Consider the following 12,833-nt stretch of genomic DNA (forward strand, 5'->3'; position numbering starts at 1 on the left):
AAAAAACCCAGAGAAACCAGGAATCCTTTGAGTAAGAGATAATGAGGACCATATTCCCTAGGATAGTCTTTATTCTGAATCTAGAACTGCAGGACTTTACCAGGCCCCCAGGCAGGCACCCTAACTGAGCCTATTGACTATGCTGAGGTTACTCACTCGATTTATATATCCTAAATGACCTGTTTTTCTTTATGTAAGTGATTGGTCATTGGACCAGAGAGATTGAATCTGTAGCCTCTTGCCTTGGACACTCTCCTCAGACACGTATGACCCAACTTGTCCTTGCTCTGGTAAATACAGAATTTTACGTATTGAGATAAGTTGGTTTGGTTTAATATCTCATGAAGGATCTTAGAACAGCCAGTCATCTGGTGGTGAGGACTCCCACCTGGGCTATGGGAAAATGGCAGATCACAGATTTCAGGTTGTCTCCTACATCCCAGGCCAGGCCTTCCAGAACAGGTGTCTGGTTTTGACTGGCAATTCTATCCAAGGCCCAGAAAGCTGTCTTGTTGGAACTGATGTGTTCCCACAACACTTGTGAGTTTCAGCAGATTGCCTTTTGTGCTCAAGATCTATGTTCCCTAATTTGTCATGAAGCAGATGTGACTTTTTCACATTTGGCATGTATAAAAGCAAGAAGGATCATCACGTTGCTGAAACATCAATACGATGTGCTTCCTTATTTTATTAAATATTGCAGTTATGTTTTAAAAATCCTTTCAGGAATGTTTGTATTTATGCCATTCAGTAGCATACCTCATATGTGCTAGAAACCATTGAGAGGGGCAGGGAAAAATCAATACAAATGTTTGATGCACAGCAAAGTGAAAAAATCAAAGACGATGGAGGGAGGATCAGAAAAATGGGAGGAAAAGCACTTTTGAAAATATTGTGCTATCATAGGTGGTGCCTAAAATAAATAACTGTGTTCACCGTTGATCAATTTTAAAAAAATAGCAGCCTGAAAATACTAGTATGAATAAAGGAAAGGTGTCATATGACACTCAATTAAATAACACACTTTGAAATGGATAACAGGAAATTAGATGGATGCTTGGTTAACCTGCAGGATTTATTGTGACCTGGAATCCTAAAACTAGATTCTTTAGTGGATACACGAAACAACATGACCAGGTTGCTGAGATGCATAGAAAAGAAAGAAAACCTCTTGCTAGATGCAAGCCAAACTGGGATTGCCTGGAAATGGGAGGAAACTTCCCTATATTTTCTAAACGTCAGTGGTAAAGAATCTACATGGCTTAATATTCTGATGTACTTGGCAATACTGTAGCTGTGTAAAGAAACAGTACTGGAGGTCAGATTTAAAGACTGGGTAGAATGTTTGTGATCGCTCTATAGTCCTCTGGTAGGGCTGTGGCCCTCACTTGGGGATTTCTTGAGCTATATTAACAACTTTTTGCAGAAACAGGACACTGGCTGCTGTAGTCCCTGCTTTACCTATGGCAGCTTAGGTGGTTGTGTCTTGTGAGAGTCAACAACGGTGCTTTTAGTAAGCAGTTAGGTTATGGATTTGCACAGGATGTCTTAGGGATGCCGCTGCTTCAGGCAGGGGGTTGGTAAGATGACCAAGGAGGTCCCTTCCAGCCCTGCTTCTCCATGATTCTATTCCTGGACTAATTTTGCATCTCTGGATACCTTAGGTACAAGTAGAGGCAACCTGGATCTCTTTATTTTTTGTATAAATTCTTTTGATCTGCTCTCAAATTATGTTGGCAAGTGACATTTAAAATATATATATATATATAACTGTACTCCAGTAGGATCATCTTATGTTATAATTATAATGGAGAGTGTCTATTCCACCTAATCTAGATGGTTTCTTTAATTTGTACACGTGTAAGTAGGTCTGAAACATTTGCACTTGAGTAACTTTCAAATAAAAAGCAAAAAAAATGCTGTTACAAAAATGCCATGACCACAGAGAACTAAAGAAATAACTCTTCTCTGGCATTCTTTGTGATTTGTATAAACGTTTGAAGTCAACATTGTGCCCTAGGAATTTGGACTGGAATCCAGAAAACTAGTTATGCCTGCAGGATATAAGGTATTTGAGTAACCTCAATGGAAGTTGAGTTCCTGCAGTGAAATAACAGGTCCCAGAGCTTAAAGATTTTTGTCATTGCTGTAAATGGGTAGAGGTATAACTTTATTATTTATTATGGGCAAGCCACTACTGTTTCTGCTCCTCTTCAAAGCTTTAACCTGTGGAGAACAGCACCATGGGGCAGCATTTTTGGCATCATAATAAATTTCATTATATCTGAGATGGGTGTATTATAAACAATATAGTTTGTATCTATAGTGACACATGGGGTCCCACGTGGGGTGGGAATCAAGTGTTGTTAAGCGTTTAAATTCATGGAGTTTGACAGCTCATCTTCATTCTTGGTCTGGCATGCCTATAGGAGTTACCCATGTCAGATATTAGGCTTGGCAGAATTCAACGTTTATTTTTTAAACATCAATATTATTAATTAAAATTCTTAAAAATTAATCATTTCTCTACATTTTAAGGATTGCATGACATTGGGGGCATTCAGGGCAATTTATTAATGACAAAAGTAACTACTGTAGGACTGTCATCAGTCCTGGCTCCACTCACCTGTATTTCCCTCATCCACTTGGTCACTTCCTCTTGCTATGTTCCCAGTCCCCTGAGCTTTCTGGGAGTTGCAGGCCAAACCACGGTCACCATGGTTCTGTAGAACTGCTCCCCCCTGTCATCACACACTCCATCAGCCATCATGTTTTTTGCATCCCCTTTCAATTATTAATGAATTACTTTTGTTGGTCTGTCAGTGTGAAGTGAAAAAGATGCTTAGCAACCTTTCCTGATAAAAATTAAATCCTGCCAAGCAAAGATATTATGGATGTTGCAGCTTTAAACATTCCTTGTCATAATACTCTAAAACAGTGATTCTCAACTAGGGTGCTGCACCCTGGCATGCCATGAAATCCTTTTCAGGATGCTGCTTAATATTAGCAGTGTGAAGCATGCAAACACCTACAAGTGGGTCCAAGATAAACCAGACGTTTCAAATAGGAATCCACCATGTCAAAAACATTTTTGTCATCTTTCTGAGCTCTTTCATGCATAATTACTCTATTTTTCCATAGTCAAAAATGAGTGAAAGCTGGCACTCTGAGGGGGTCCCTTGGATCTAACAAGGGGTGCCTTGCATCTAAAAAGGTTGAAAACCACTGGTCTAAGATTTGTTTATAGCTGTTTGCACCACAACATTTTACAGCCAATTCCAGCCAAAAGTGAATGGAAGTTTGCTTTTAATAAAATGTCTTGATCCAGTTATAACAGCCACATGAGATTGTGCTCATTAGTTAATTTCAAGGAACTGCACAGTTGGAACCTTGGTCAGATCCCTAGTTTATTTCTGCTATTTGATAAGCCTATTTGGAGTACTTGTTTCATTTAAGGGTGTTTTGTTTTCCCCTTGAGGCATACTCCATTCTCATTAGTGAAAAGTCATACTCCCTTGTGAACATTTGGAAGCATGAGTCTCAGTGGCAATACTGTAACTATGAAACTTTTGGGGTATGCATCTAACACAGCATGTTGTTTGTCCATGTCTAGTCTCCTGTACATCTTAAGATTAAAAGGCTCACTTATACAAAGGCTTGTTCCATTACTGAAACAGAATGAGAGAAAACAGTAGTCTGAATTCAAACAGAATTTTTTCTTGGTTCTCCTTCTCTGCCAAAGCATTCACTAACCTACCCTTGTGCCATCTGCTTTCCCATCCAAAATAGCATTGAAACAAATGGTGAGGTCTAGCAAAATATCATTTCAGGTTTACCTTAGTGTGTTTCCACTGCCTTTTTTAAAGCTCTGGGGTTTTATGATAATGAGCCTCACAGGAAAAAACCTAGACTTAGGTGGACAGTTCTAGCCTTTGTTGCATACCTGTCTTCTGGTTCTAGCCCGGTTTGTTATTTTTGATTGTGACCTACTCCCATGAAAGGACCCAGGACCATGGATGTTCTTGTAAGCAGACACTGCTTGGCCCTTAATTCCTTCAAGGAGCCAACTGAGCAGGATATACCATTCTCTGTTCCTCCACACTGGACAGTAGGATAAGTGCAGCACCTTTTAATGGATGAGAGCACGTATTCACTCCACAACCTTGGACAAAAAGGAGGTACAGCTTTTCCTAATGCTTTCCTATCAAGGAAACGCTACTTGATCCCTTCTTCCCTACATGGCCTCATACTCTATGGATAAAAAAATGCACAGACTGGAGTGCTGATATTATCCTGTGTTGATGGCTATGTGTTTTGTATAAGTGTTCTTTTACAAGAACACGTTATTTGTGTTCTTTTTTTGTGGGTACAAGGATTTCTTTCAAGACCTAATTCCAGCAAATTTGATAATTTTTGCTGCAAACCAAAGATTAAGCCCAACCATACCCATGACAGCGCCAAGATACCCAGATGACCTTAGCTGTTTCCAGTACAACCAGCTGAGAGGAGTCCTTGCATTTGCAGATTAATATCTGAAGAACTTTTAATAGAGATGTGATTTAAGACTAGGGACAGCTAGCTCTGAAGTGCCTTCCCATTTGATGGCATAGTATGGTTCAAATTTTGCTGGAGATAGTGTTTTACAGAATTTAAAAAAATCTTTGCTTTGTTTTGGGCATTTGAACATTGTTTATGTTCTTTATTGTGAAGATCCCTAGACAAAGACAGGTGGTTCTCAGCACTTGTCTCCCTGGCATCCAAGTTTATTTAGCACTAATTGGTGGTCTTTTTTAATTGATAGATGCACAGTGGGCAGCCCTTTGTGAACTTGGCACTGGTATTTCAGTTTCCTTACTTATCTAAGAGGATAACTATGTAACCAACATTAAAATAGAATGCACTCTATGGAATAGTCAAATAACATTTGCTTAGCAAAAGCAAATCACAGGCTATTTCCATACGTCCTTCAGAATTTAAAGAGGTTCTGCTCTTTTTGCCTACATTTTGTTATTCTTTGGATTCAAACTTTCTTCTTCATGACCCCTTTTTATGAGCATGAGGGGGTGTGGGGGAAGTGTTTTTAAAACAGGATGAGAGTTCTGACTTCTCTATATGCCTGTATAACCTCCAGCTGAAAACCCTTTCTGCAGAAGCAGCCTTCCACAAATGTTAGTTTGGGATTAGTCGCACAGATAAAATTATCAGCCCCTTGTGAATCAATCCATATGAAAATAAGGCAGGCAGTAGGTGGTGCTGTTTGGCAGCTGCTTAGCATTGCAAGAGGTAAAACTGCAAGAGAGCAAGCAAGTAAGTCCTTTATAGCTTGCCGTGATCGTATAGTGGTTAGTACTCTGCGTTGTGGCCGCAGCAACCTCGGTTCGAATCCGAGTCACGGCATGAAAAGATGTACTTCCTTTTCTGTGTCTTGACTACATTGCTCAGATGATGCTTCACAAAGAAATAAAGTTCAGTTTACAAAACTGACATATCACAGCCATCATTTCCGTTCAATAACTCTAATGCAGGCAAGATGCTTTTAATTTATGTCCAATGTGATGCATACAGCAACATAGTGATCATGTCATTTTTTTTATTAATTATAGCTACTTAAGATCCACAGTGAAGAGGCTCCTGCAGTCCTCTTGGGAGTTTGATCTTTGCCAGTATTGTAAATAACAATAAAGCAATAATGCTGCCTCCCTATGATATGTGGCAATCCTGCTTTTCCAGGCATGAAGTGTTGCAAATAGGAGGTTTTTGGCCTCCCTAGCCCTTATCAGTGATTGCAGGAAACCCTTTGTTGCTGCGATAGGAACTGCCTGTAATTTCACTTTCCTGCATCACTGGCTAACACAAGAAGCCAGGTTTTCAGAATGAGGACTTCTCAAAGGGGCTCTAGGCCTGACAAATTACAGTAAACACCAGCAATTCATAAAGCTAACAGTAGAATTACACACTGTGGATAACTGCTAGATTAACAAGGGCTCATTGTTCAGGTGCTAGTCAGAAAGAAGAGATTTAGATGCCCCTTCATGGCACTTTGGATAATTGGTCCTTTAAATACCTGAGAAGTGTGGCTGAGAGCTAGCGCCCTACTAGCCTGTTTTTATAGCTTATTTATGTTCATTTTAAGAAGTTAGCTTTTCTGTTTCCTCCCGCAACAGCAGGAAAACTTCATTGTCACAGAGCTGCTGAATGAAAGTTCTTTAGGGAGCAAGGTTACTTTCCCCCCTTGCACTAATAAAATGGGGTTTATTGGGCATGTCATGCCAAATGAAGATGATGTGCTTCAAATAGAAAAGTAGGATTTCACCAGTGAGAAGGGGAAAATATATGCTTGATTTCTTTTTCTCTCTCTTCTTAATAGCACAGGATTTTAGCATGTGTCAAATTAAAAGGGTTTATGCCTTAAAATCCTTTATTGGCTCATTTCCTACCTTTTGAATCATTTCCACATACCCTGGATAAATGCTGAGACCGAACAGTTTTAATGAGCAATCAGTTATGATCAGAAATAGTTCTATCCTCAACCATGACCCCTGTGCACTGTACCCTTGGCAGGTATAATCTGTTCACTGCAGGTGGAGCTGGGGCTTCAGGCTCATTGCTAGGTCACTGGTTGTACAGAGGAAATGGTCAGGGAATCTCATGATGCCCTCTGTTGTCCCTGTCACATTGGACGAGAAGAAACAGCCTACCTGGATAACTACTCTGGGTGTTGCACTACTGTACTACTGCACTGTAACAGAAGAACACATATCTCTGCATAACACTCTATTCCCATATGCCTGTGCAGGGTGACACCTCGGGGACTAACTCATTCAGAAATGCACATGCTTCTGTAGGCAACAGCCCACTTCTGTTGGATTCATCATTTCATAGACCTCTCAAAATACAGATTTCTTGAATACCTTTGAGAAATGGAACAAGAGAATTCTGTTCTTTCATGCTGGAGCCTTTCAATGTTGATTTTTCTGGCACTGGAAAAACACACCCCATGGCAGGGGGTCAGCTACCCATAGCATGCATTCACAGCATCTGATGAAGTAAGCTGTTGCCTACAAAAGCTTGTGCATTTCTGAATGAGTTAATCTGAAGTCAGGCAGAAAGCAGAGCAGGGTGGCACTCTGGGGACTAACACAGCTAACTACCTCTCTTCTTCCCACCTCCCCTCATTTAGCCAGTTTTGAGCCTTTAGCTGCCTTACTGGAACAGCCAGACAAGGTTCTTTGCCTAGATGTGATATCTTTTATTAGACCAACTAAACAGGAACAGCCAGCATTTATCTGAAATCCAGCTGTAGAAACATATTTTACCATAATTTTATGCTTTTGGAATGAGTTAGTTAAAATGAAGGCAAGGAAGGTTGATATCTTAGAAACTAGCACGCTATATTGCAAAAACTTGATAGGAACCAAGACAGACTTAGGATGTTCCTTATTTGTGTGTTCTGTATTTGGTTTATCTCCCCCTATGACTAATAGTCACTAGAGAACTTCATATCCATCTTCTCTGGCACTGATTCATAAGCAGAGATAGCTTGCTGACAGACAGTACAGCTCCAGACAGAGCTCTCCTAGTTGTCCATTTTGCCAACACTTTTGTCTTTGAGAAAGAAAAGATGGAATATTCTCATTTAATCATTATTTCAAACTAATGTCAAATTTCAGTTTGGAATATAAATGTATCGATGTGGCTTCCAGCACTGTTTTCTGAATTTCTCCCAAAGGATTTCGGCATGTTCCTGTACAAAAGGGAAGGTTTAATATCAGCCTTTCCCAGATGAGGAACTAAGGCACAGGGCAATTTTAAGTGAATTCAGAAGCATGTTGAACTTTAGCTGCATGTGTACAACCAGCTCACACTGACAGTACTGACCAGTACAGACTGTCAGTCCTATGCACATAGGACTTTTTGCCTCAATTTGTATATTTGGGCCATACTGCATATTTGTGGAACTGCAATAATATGGTGGAGACAGCAAAAAGGATCCAACTTGAAGTCAACCAAATCATATCCTTTTGATCCTGAAACAACTGAGTTTAACGTCTTGTGTTGTGTTGTGTTTTGTTTTGTTTACATACTTACATGCAAGAACTCGCATAACTTACTAGCTATAATAAAGCTCACTGCTTCATCATTCTCTGCCTCCAGGAAGCAACCTGGTACAACTTAATGGCGAGGTACATCTAATAAAACTTAGCAAAAGTGCTCCAGCCATTCTGTTTGCAAATACCCTGAGAAGGGACATGTTTAAATCTAGACTGTAACATCTTTGAGATGAGGACTTCATCTTTCTCTCTGTCTCAAGGGTATCTTGTAGGTCAGTGGTTCTCAACCTTCCTGGATTTGAGGTACCCCTCCATAACTTTTGTAAACTGAATGCTACCCAGTGTCAAAAAACAATTTATATATTACAGTGCTTACCTCCTTATACAGGGGCTGCAGGTCTTCCAGCATGGCTTATCTGCTTAGCATATCTGTAGGGACCTACTGAATTAATAGAAGAAATAGGGTGTGCAGTGGCTCCCTTAATTTTGCAGGTTCCCTAAAATGTGAACTACCTGCTGATTTGGTGGAGGGGCCCCACTTGTGGCTTGCTTCTGATCAGTGGGGAGGCAAAAACTGCAGTTTTATATATGGCACCATTTTTCCCTCCCACCACTGATTGGCTGAGGGTCCCCAAGACAGCCCTGCTGTTTACTACTGACTGGTGGGGAGGCAAAAACAGTGCTGTGTTTAAAACTGCAGTTTTAGTTTCCCTGCTGATCAGGAGGGAGCACCGGAGAAGGGGGCAAGGAGGGGAACATGCAAGATTAAAGGAGCCACTGCACACTCTACTTCTGCTGTGATTTCAATAGGTCCTTACCTATCTGTTTATCTCCACAACTTGTTTATCTTCTCACACCTTGATGTACCCCACCACACTGGTTGAGAATCAGTGTTGTATACCTTTTGGCGCAGAAATATGGTGTGAATGACTTGAGCTTACATTAAAAAAAATAAACAAATCTTACAACTAATAGAAACACTAGTTGCTACAATCTAGGGAAGGAAACAACCCCAAATTGTTAAGAACACTGAACAGAACCGCAACAGAGAAAGCTACTTCAAAAATCATTAAAACTCATATGATTTGTCCCCTACTTCCATCTCTCCAATTCTTCTATCATGCCTGATACTCAGATCAGGTGTTTAGCTAGGAAGAAAGTAATGTCTGCTTGAATCTCCAGTCATCAAATCAACTATGCTCAGTGCTTCTCTTCCTTTACAGGGCTGCAACTTGCAGTAAATATTTTATAGGTCATCCCCACTCCCCATGAAAACCTTTCAAGAGGCCTGTGTTTGAAGAAAGCCTTTGAAAGAAGTTATTCTCTGAAAAGAAAACTCTTTGGATCCCAAGGAGCTCATTATACCTTTTAATAAGGTGTGCTCATGTTGGACAGATTAGGCTGCTTTACCTCTAAAAGTTCATCTCTGAGTTTACTTGCACACACTAATTGCAGCATGATGTTGAAGCTGTGCAGAACTTCCTATAATCCACATCTATTTCTTTTTTTTTTTTTTTAGACACTATATTGCTCATTAGACGAGGTCAAGTGAGAAGCAACTTTTGCTGTAGCATAGACTGAAACTGAAAACCAGCTGGGAAGGTCACTGAACACTCAAGTCTTTTTGAACACCTCTAAATTTAGGTTTGTTTCAAGTTTGAAGTCCCAAAAACTTTCCGAAACAAATGACAAACTACTGAGTTTTTACTTCTTAATATTCAGTTCAGAAGAAAACCAAAATTAGGCCTAAGTTGCCATAAAAAATATGATCCCTTTACAATCTGGATGAATCTGGAATTTCTTAAGAAAACCCAGAAGAAGAAACAATTTGGGGTTCTTATAAGATTCATAACAAATATTGCATGCTGGCTTCCTGAATGTATTCTTTTGCTTTTCCCTGAATGTATTATTTTACTTTTCCTCCAGTTCTCCCTTTGACATTGACATTGTCTTCTTATCAGATGTTCTTTAACTTAAACTTAGTTCTCTTGGTGCTATCATCCCACAAAAGTTCAGGAACATCCATAAATGTTTTGTTTTCAATATGCATGTTATCTCCAGAGGCCCTGCCCTTGAACGACTATATTGTTAGGTATTTCTTTTGAAGAAGCTTCTTTCCCACAGCAAACCCTTCCATCAAAGATCTCCCAAAAATGCAGATTTCTTGAAAACATTTGAAAATGGAACAAGAGAACTCTGTTTTATGTTGGAGGCTTTCAATGTTAATTTTCTGCACTGGAAAGACATTTTCCAGGGCAGGGATCAGCTGCCCATGGGCCAGATGTAACTTGTAAAGATCTTGAATCTAGCCCACGAAGGCCTGATTTTGGCTGGGGATAGGGGAGGCATGAATTTTTAAAGGAGCCATGTGAACATAGTCGCATTAAGCAATGACTTAAGTGGCTACTTTATCATAGTCATTTAAAAAACCACCTGCTCTGTGCCCTCACTGCCAAATATACTATTCCCTATTGATGTTCACCATAGCTTTTGACAGCACCCATAAGTAGAGGAGGTGCACAGAGTAGGGAGGCAATTGGCTGAAAGGGTTAGGTAGCAGCAGCCCATGGCACTAGCTTGGTTGCAAGCATCCAGCCCACTGCTCTACAATGTTGCCCACACTTGCTATATAGTGTCTTTATGAAGCCAACTAATTGGCTCCACAATAAGGTCTCAATGGGTGCGTCTACATGAGACTTCAAATGTGCAGTAGATTAATTCTACTGCGCATTAGCATGACAGGCAAAAACCATGCTAATACACTAATACGCAGTAGAATTAGTCTACTGTGCATTAGCGTCACAAAAAAAAGCATTAGCTGGTGCTACTGTGCAGAAGCACCAATTTACGGTGCATTAAGTTTAGTACCTGTCATTACAGGTACTAAACTTAATGTGCTATAATTACAGCACATTAATGAACATGTAGATGTACCCAGTGTCTACATGTGTGCCCCTATTGGGCTGCCATAAATTAATAAATGCCACCATGGGATAGTACTTGTAAAGACTGCACATGTACATGCTGCTGGGGTACAACAGTGCTTCAGTCTAGGGGTTGCATGCCAGCTAGCCCCACACTGAAGCACCCTTATGCCTTGGTCAGCTCCTCCACCGCATGTTGAGACGGGTCAGAGCAGCCCTGGGCTGGCAGGGTACCCCCTGGACTCCCAGCCAACTGGTGCTGCTTTGCCCCAGTTCAGTGTGCTGCGGTCCCAGGCACATGTTCAAGCATGGCACCCAGGAGCAATAAACTCTGGCATGATATGCACAATAACAAACTCTGGTCTATTAATTGCACATGTAGATGCACCCATAGTATAGCAAATATTTTTGTTAGAGCCCAGCCTTATGCCAGTATGACTGGTTAGTATTGTGGTACCTGGCCTCCTGATCCCACACCTCAGCTAGGTTATGCTTCTTCTGGTTAAGAACAGATTGACTTTTATTAGTAAATGTTTAGGATTGGGAATCCAAAAAAGATGACAAAGGCAGTAGGGAAATACAGATCGCCCGAGTGAGGGACTAACAATAGAAGGATGGGGGTGAGGAGGGGAACGCAACTAGGTTACAGAAGATGCAGTGTTAGCCATCTAAGTCCAGGGGTGCAGGATAGGGGGAAGGGGAGGGAGGGGGTTTGCGACGCTGAGAGAGAAAGGAGATAGATGCACACAAACCTGTTACAATGGTCCCCAACGGTGGAGGAAGTGGTTCGAAGGAAGTTTCTCAGTCCATATAGAGTCTCATCGTGGAGGTCCTCTTTGGGCAGAGCGGGGTCATCCGTTGTTGAAAAATCCTCTCAAAAGTGAAGGTCCATCTGGTGCAGAGGGGGTGCAGTTCCGGTGGTCCCCTCTGGGGATGAGCGTCAGGCTCATCTGGCAGGATCAGAGTACTGGTGGTGCCCTGTGATGTGTTCCATGTAGATATCGTGGGACTAGCGGATGGTGTCGGACACCATGAGCCAGCACATCAGCTTGGCGTAGCGGCGGGAAATGCAGTAGGCACGCAGGATGCTCTTGTTGCTGGGGTCCCAGGCTTCGAGCGGTCCCCTGCTGAGTGCATCGACCATCATGCTGTAGCCGCAGCCCCTCAGGATGTCAGCCAGCAGAGTGTACTTCTCCCACTTGCAAGCCCGGGCGTCGGTGAAGGCTTGGTGCCAGTTCTCAAAGGGGATGGTGATGTCCAAAATCGCGACCTTCTTAGCCTCTTCATTGGTGATGACTATGTCGGGTCGCATCCTGCTCTCTCAGCCTGGGATGGTGTGGTTCATGGAGATCTCCTCCACCACAGCCAGGATGGCCCTCACCAGGCGGTCCTGGACAGCATTATGGTGGAGCTGCCCAGCTGCACAGCACGTGGGGGAGGGTCTGCACCGCATAGCTGCACCATTGGCACCTCTTGTCCCGGTGGCCAAAACGGACGGCCATGTTCAGAGGCAGGCAGTTGAGGCAGGTGCAGTGGAGGAAGCGCCAGTCCGCAAAGCACGTGAAGTTCCCACTGGGTATGAAGTAGTTGCTGGAATCCCACTTCGAGGTGATGTTGAAGACCTTGCCCTGGTCGGGTTTGGCTCTCAGGTCGCTGGAGTACTTTTTTTGGACGGCGTCCTTCAGGAGCCTCTCCAGGAAGGTCCTCGTGCGGGGCGTCATGGTGATGCGGTTGGTGTGCAGGGCTGGTTGCAGGGAGACTCCCAGCTCCCGGCACGCCTCGGTCCAGATCCAGGTGCAGTCAACGCGCTTCCTGAGGCGGCACGTGGTGTTGTGGACTAGGCTCCACAGCGAGGCAA

At 42.2% G+C, this 12,833-nt stretch overlaps 1 non-coding gene across 1 annotated transcript; it reads left to right on the forward strand.

Moving 5' to 3' along the window:
- The first annotated feature begins 5,325 nt into the window (after positions 1–5,325).
- Positions 5,326–5,397, forward strand: TRNAH-GUG. Its single transcript has one exon. It is a non-coding gene; the product is annotated as a tRNA-His (tRNA).
- The last annotated feature ends 7,436 nt before the right edge of the window (positions 5,398–12,833 follow it).

Source organism: Crocodylus porosus, unplaced genomic scaffold (genome assembly GCF_001723895.1).
Source record: "Crocodylus porosus isolate Cpor-Errol unplaced genomic scaffold, CroPor_comp1, whole genome shotgun sequence".
NCBI lineage: Eukaryota > Metazoa > Chordata > Crocodylia > Crocodylidae > Crocodylus > Crocodylus porosus.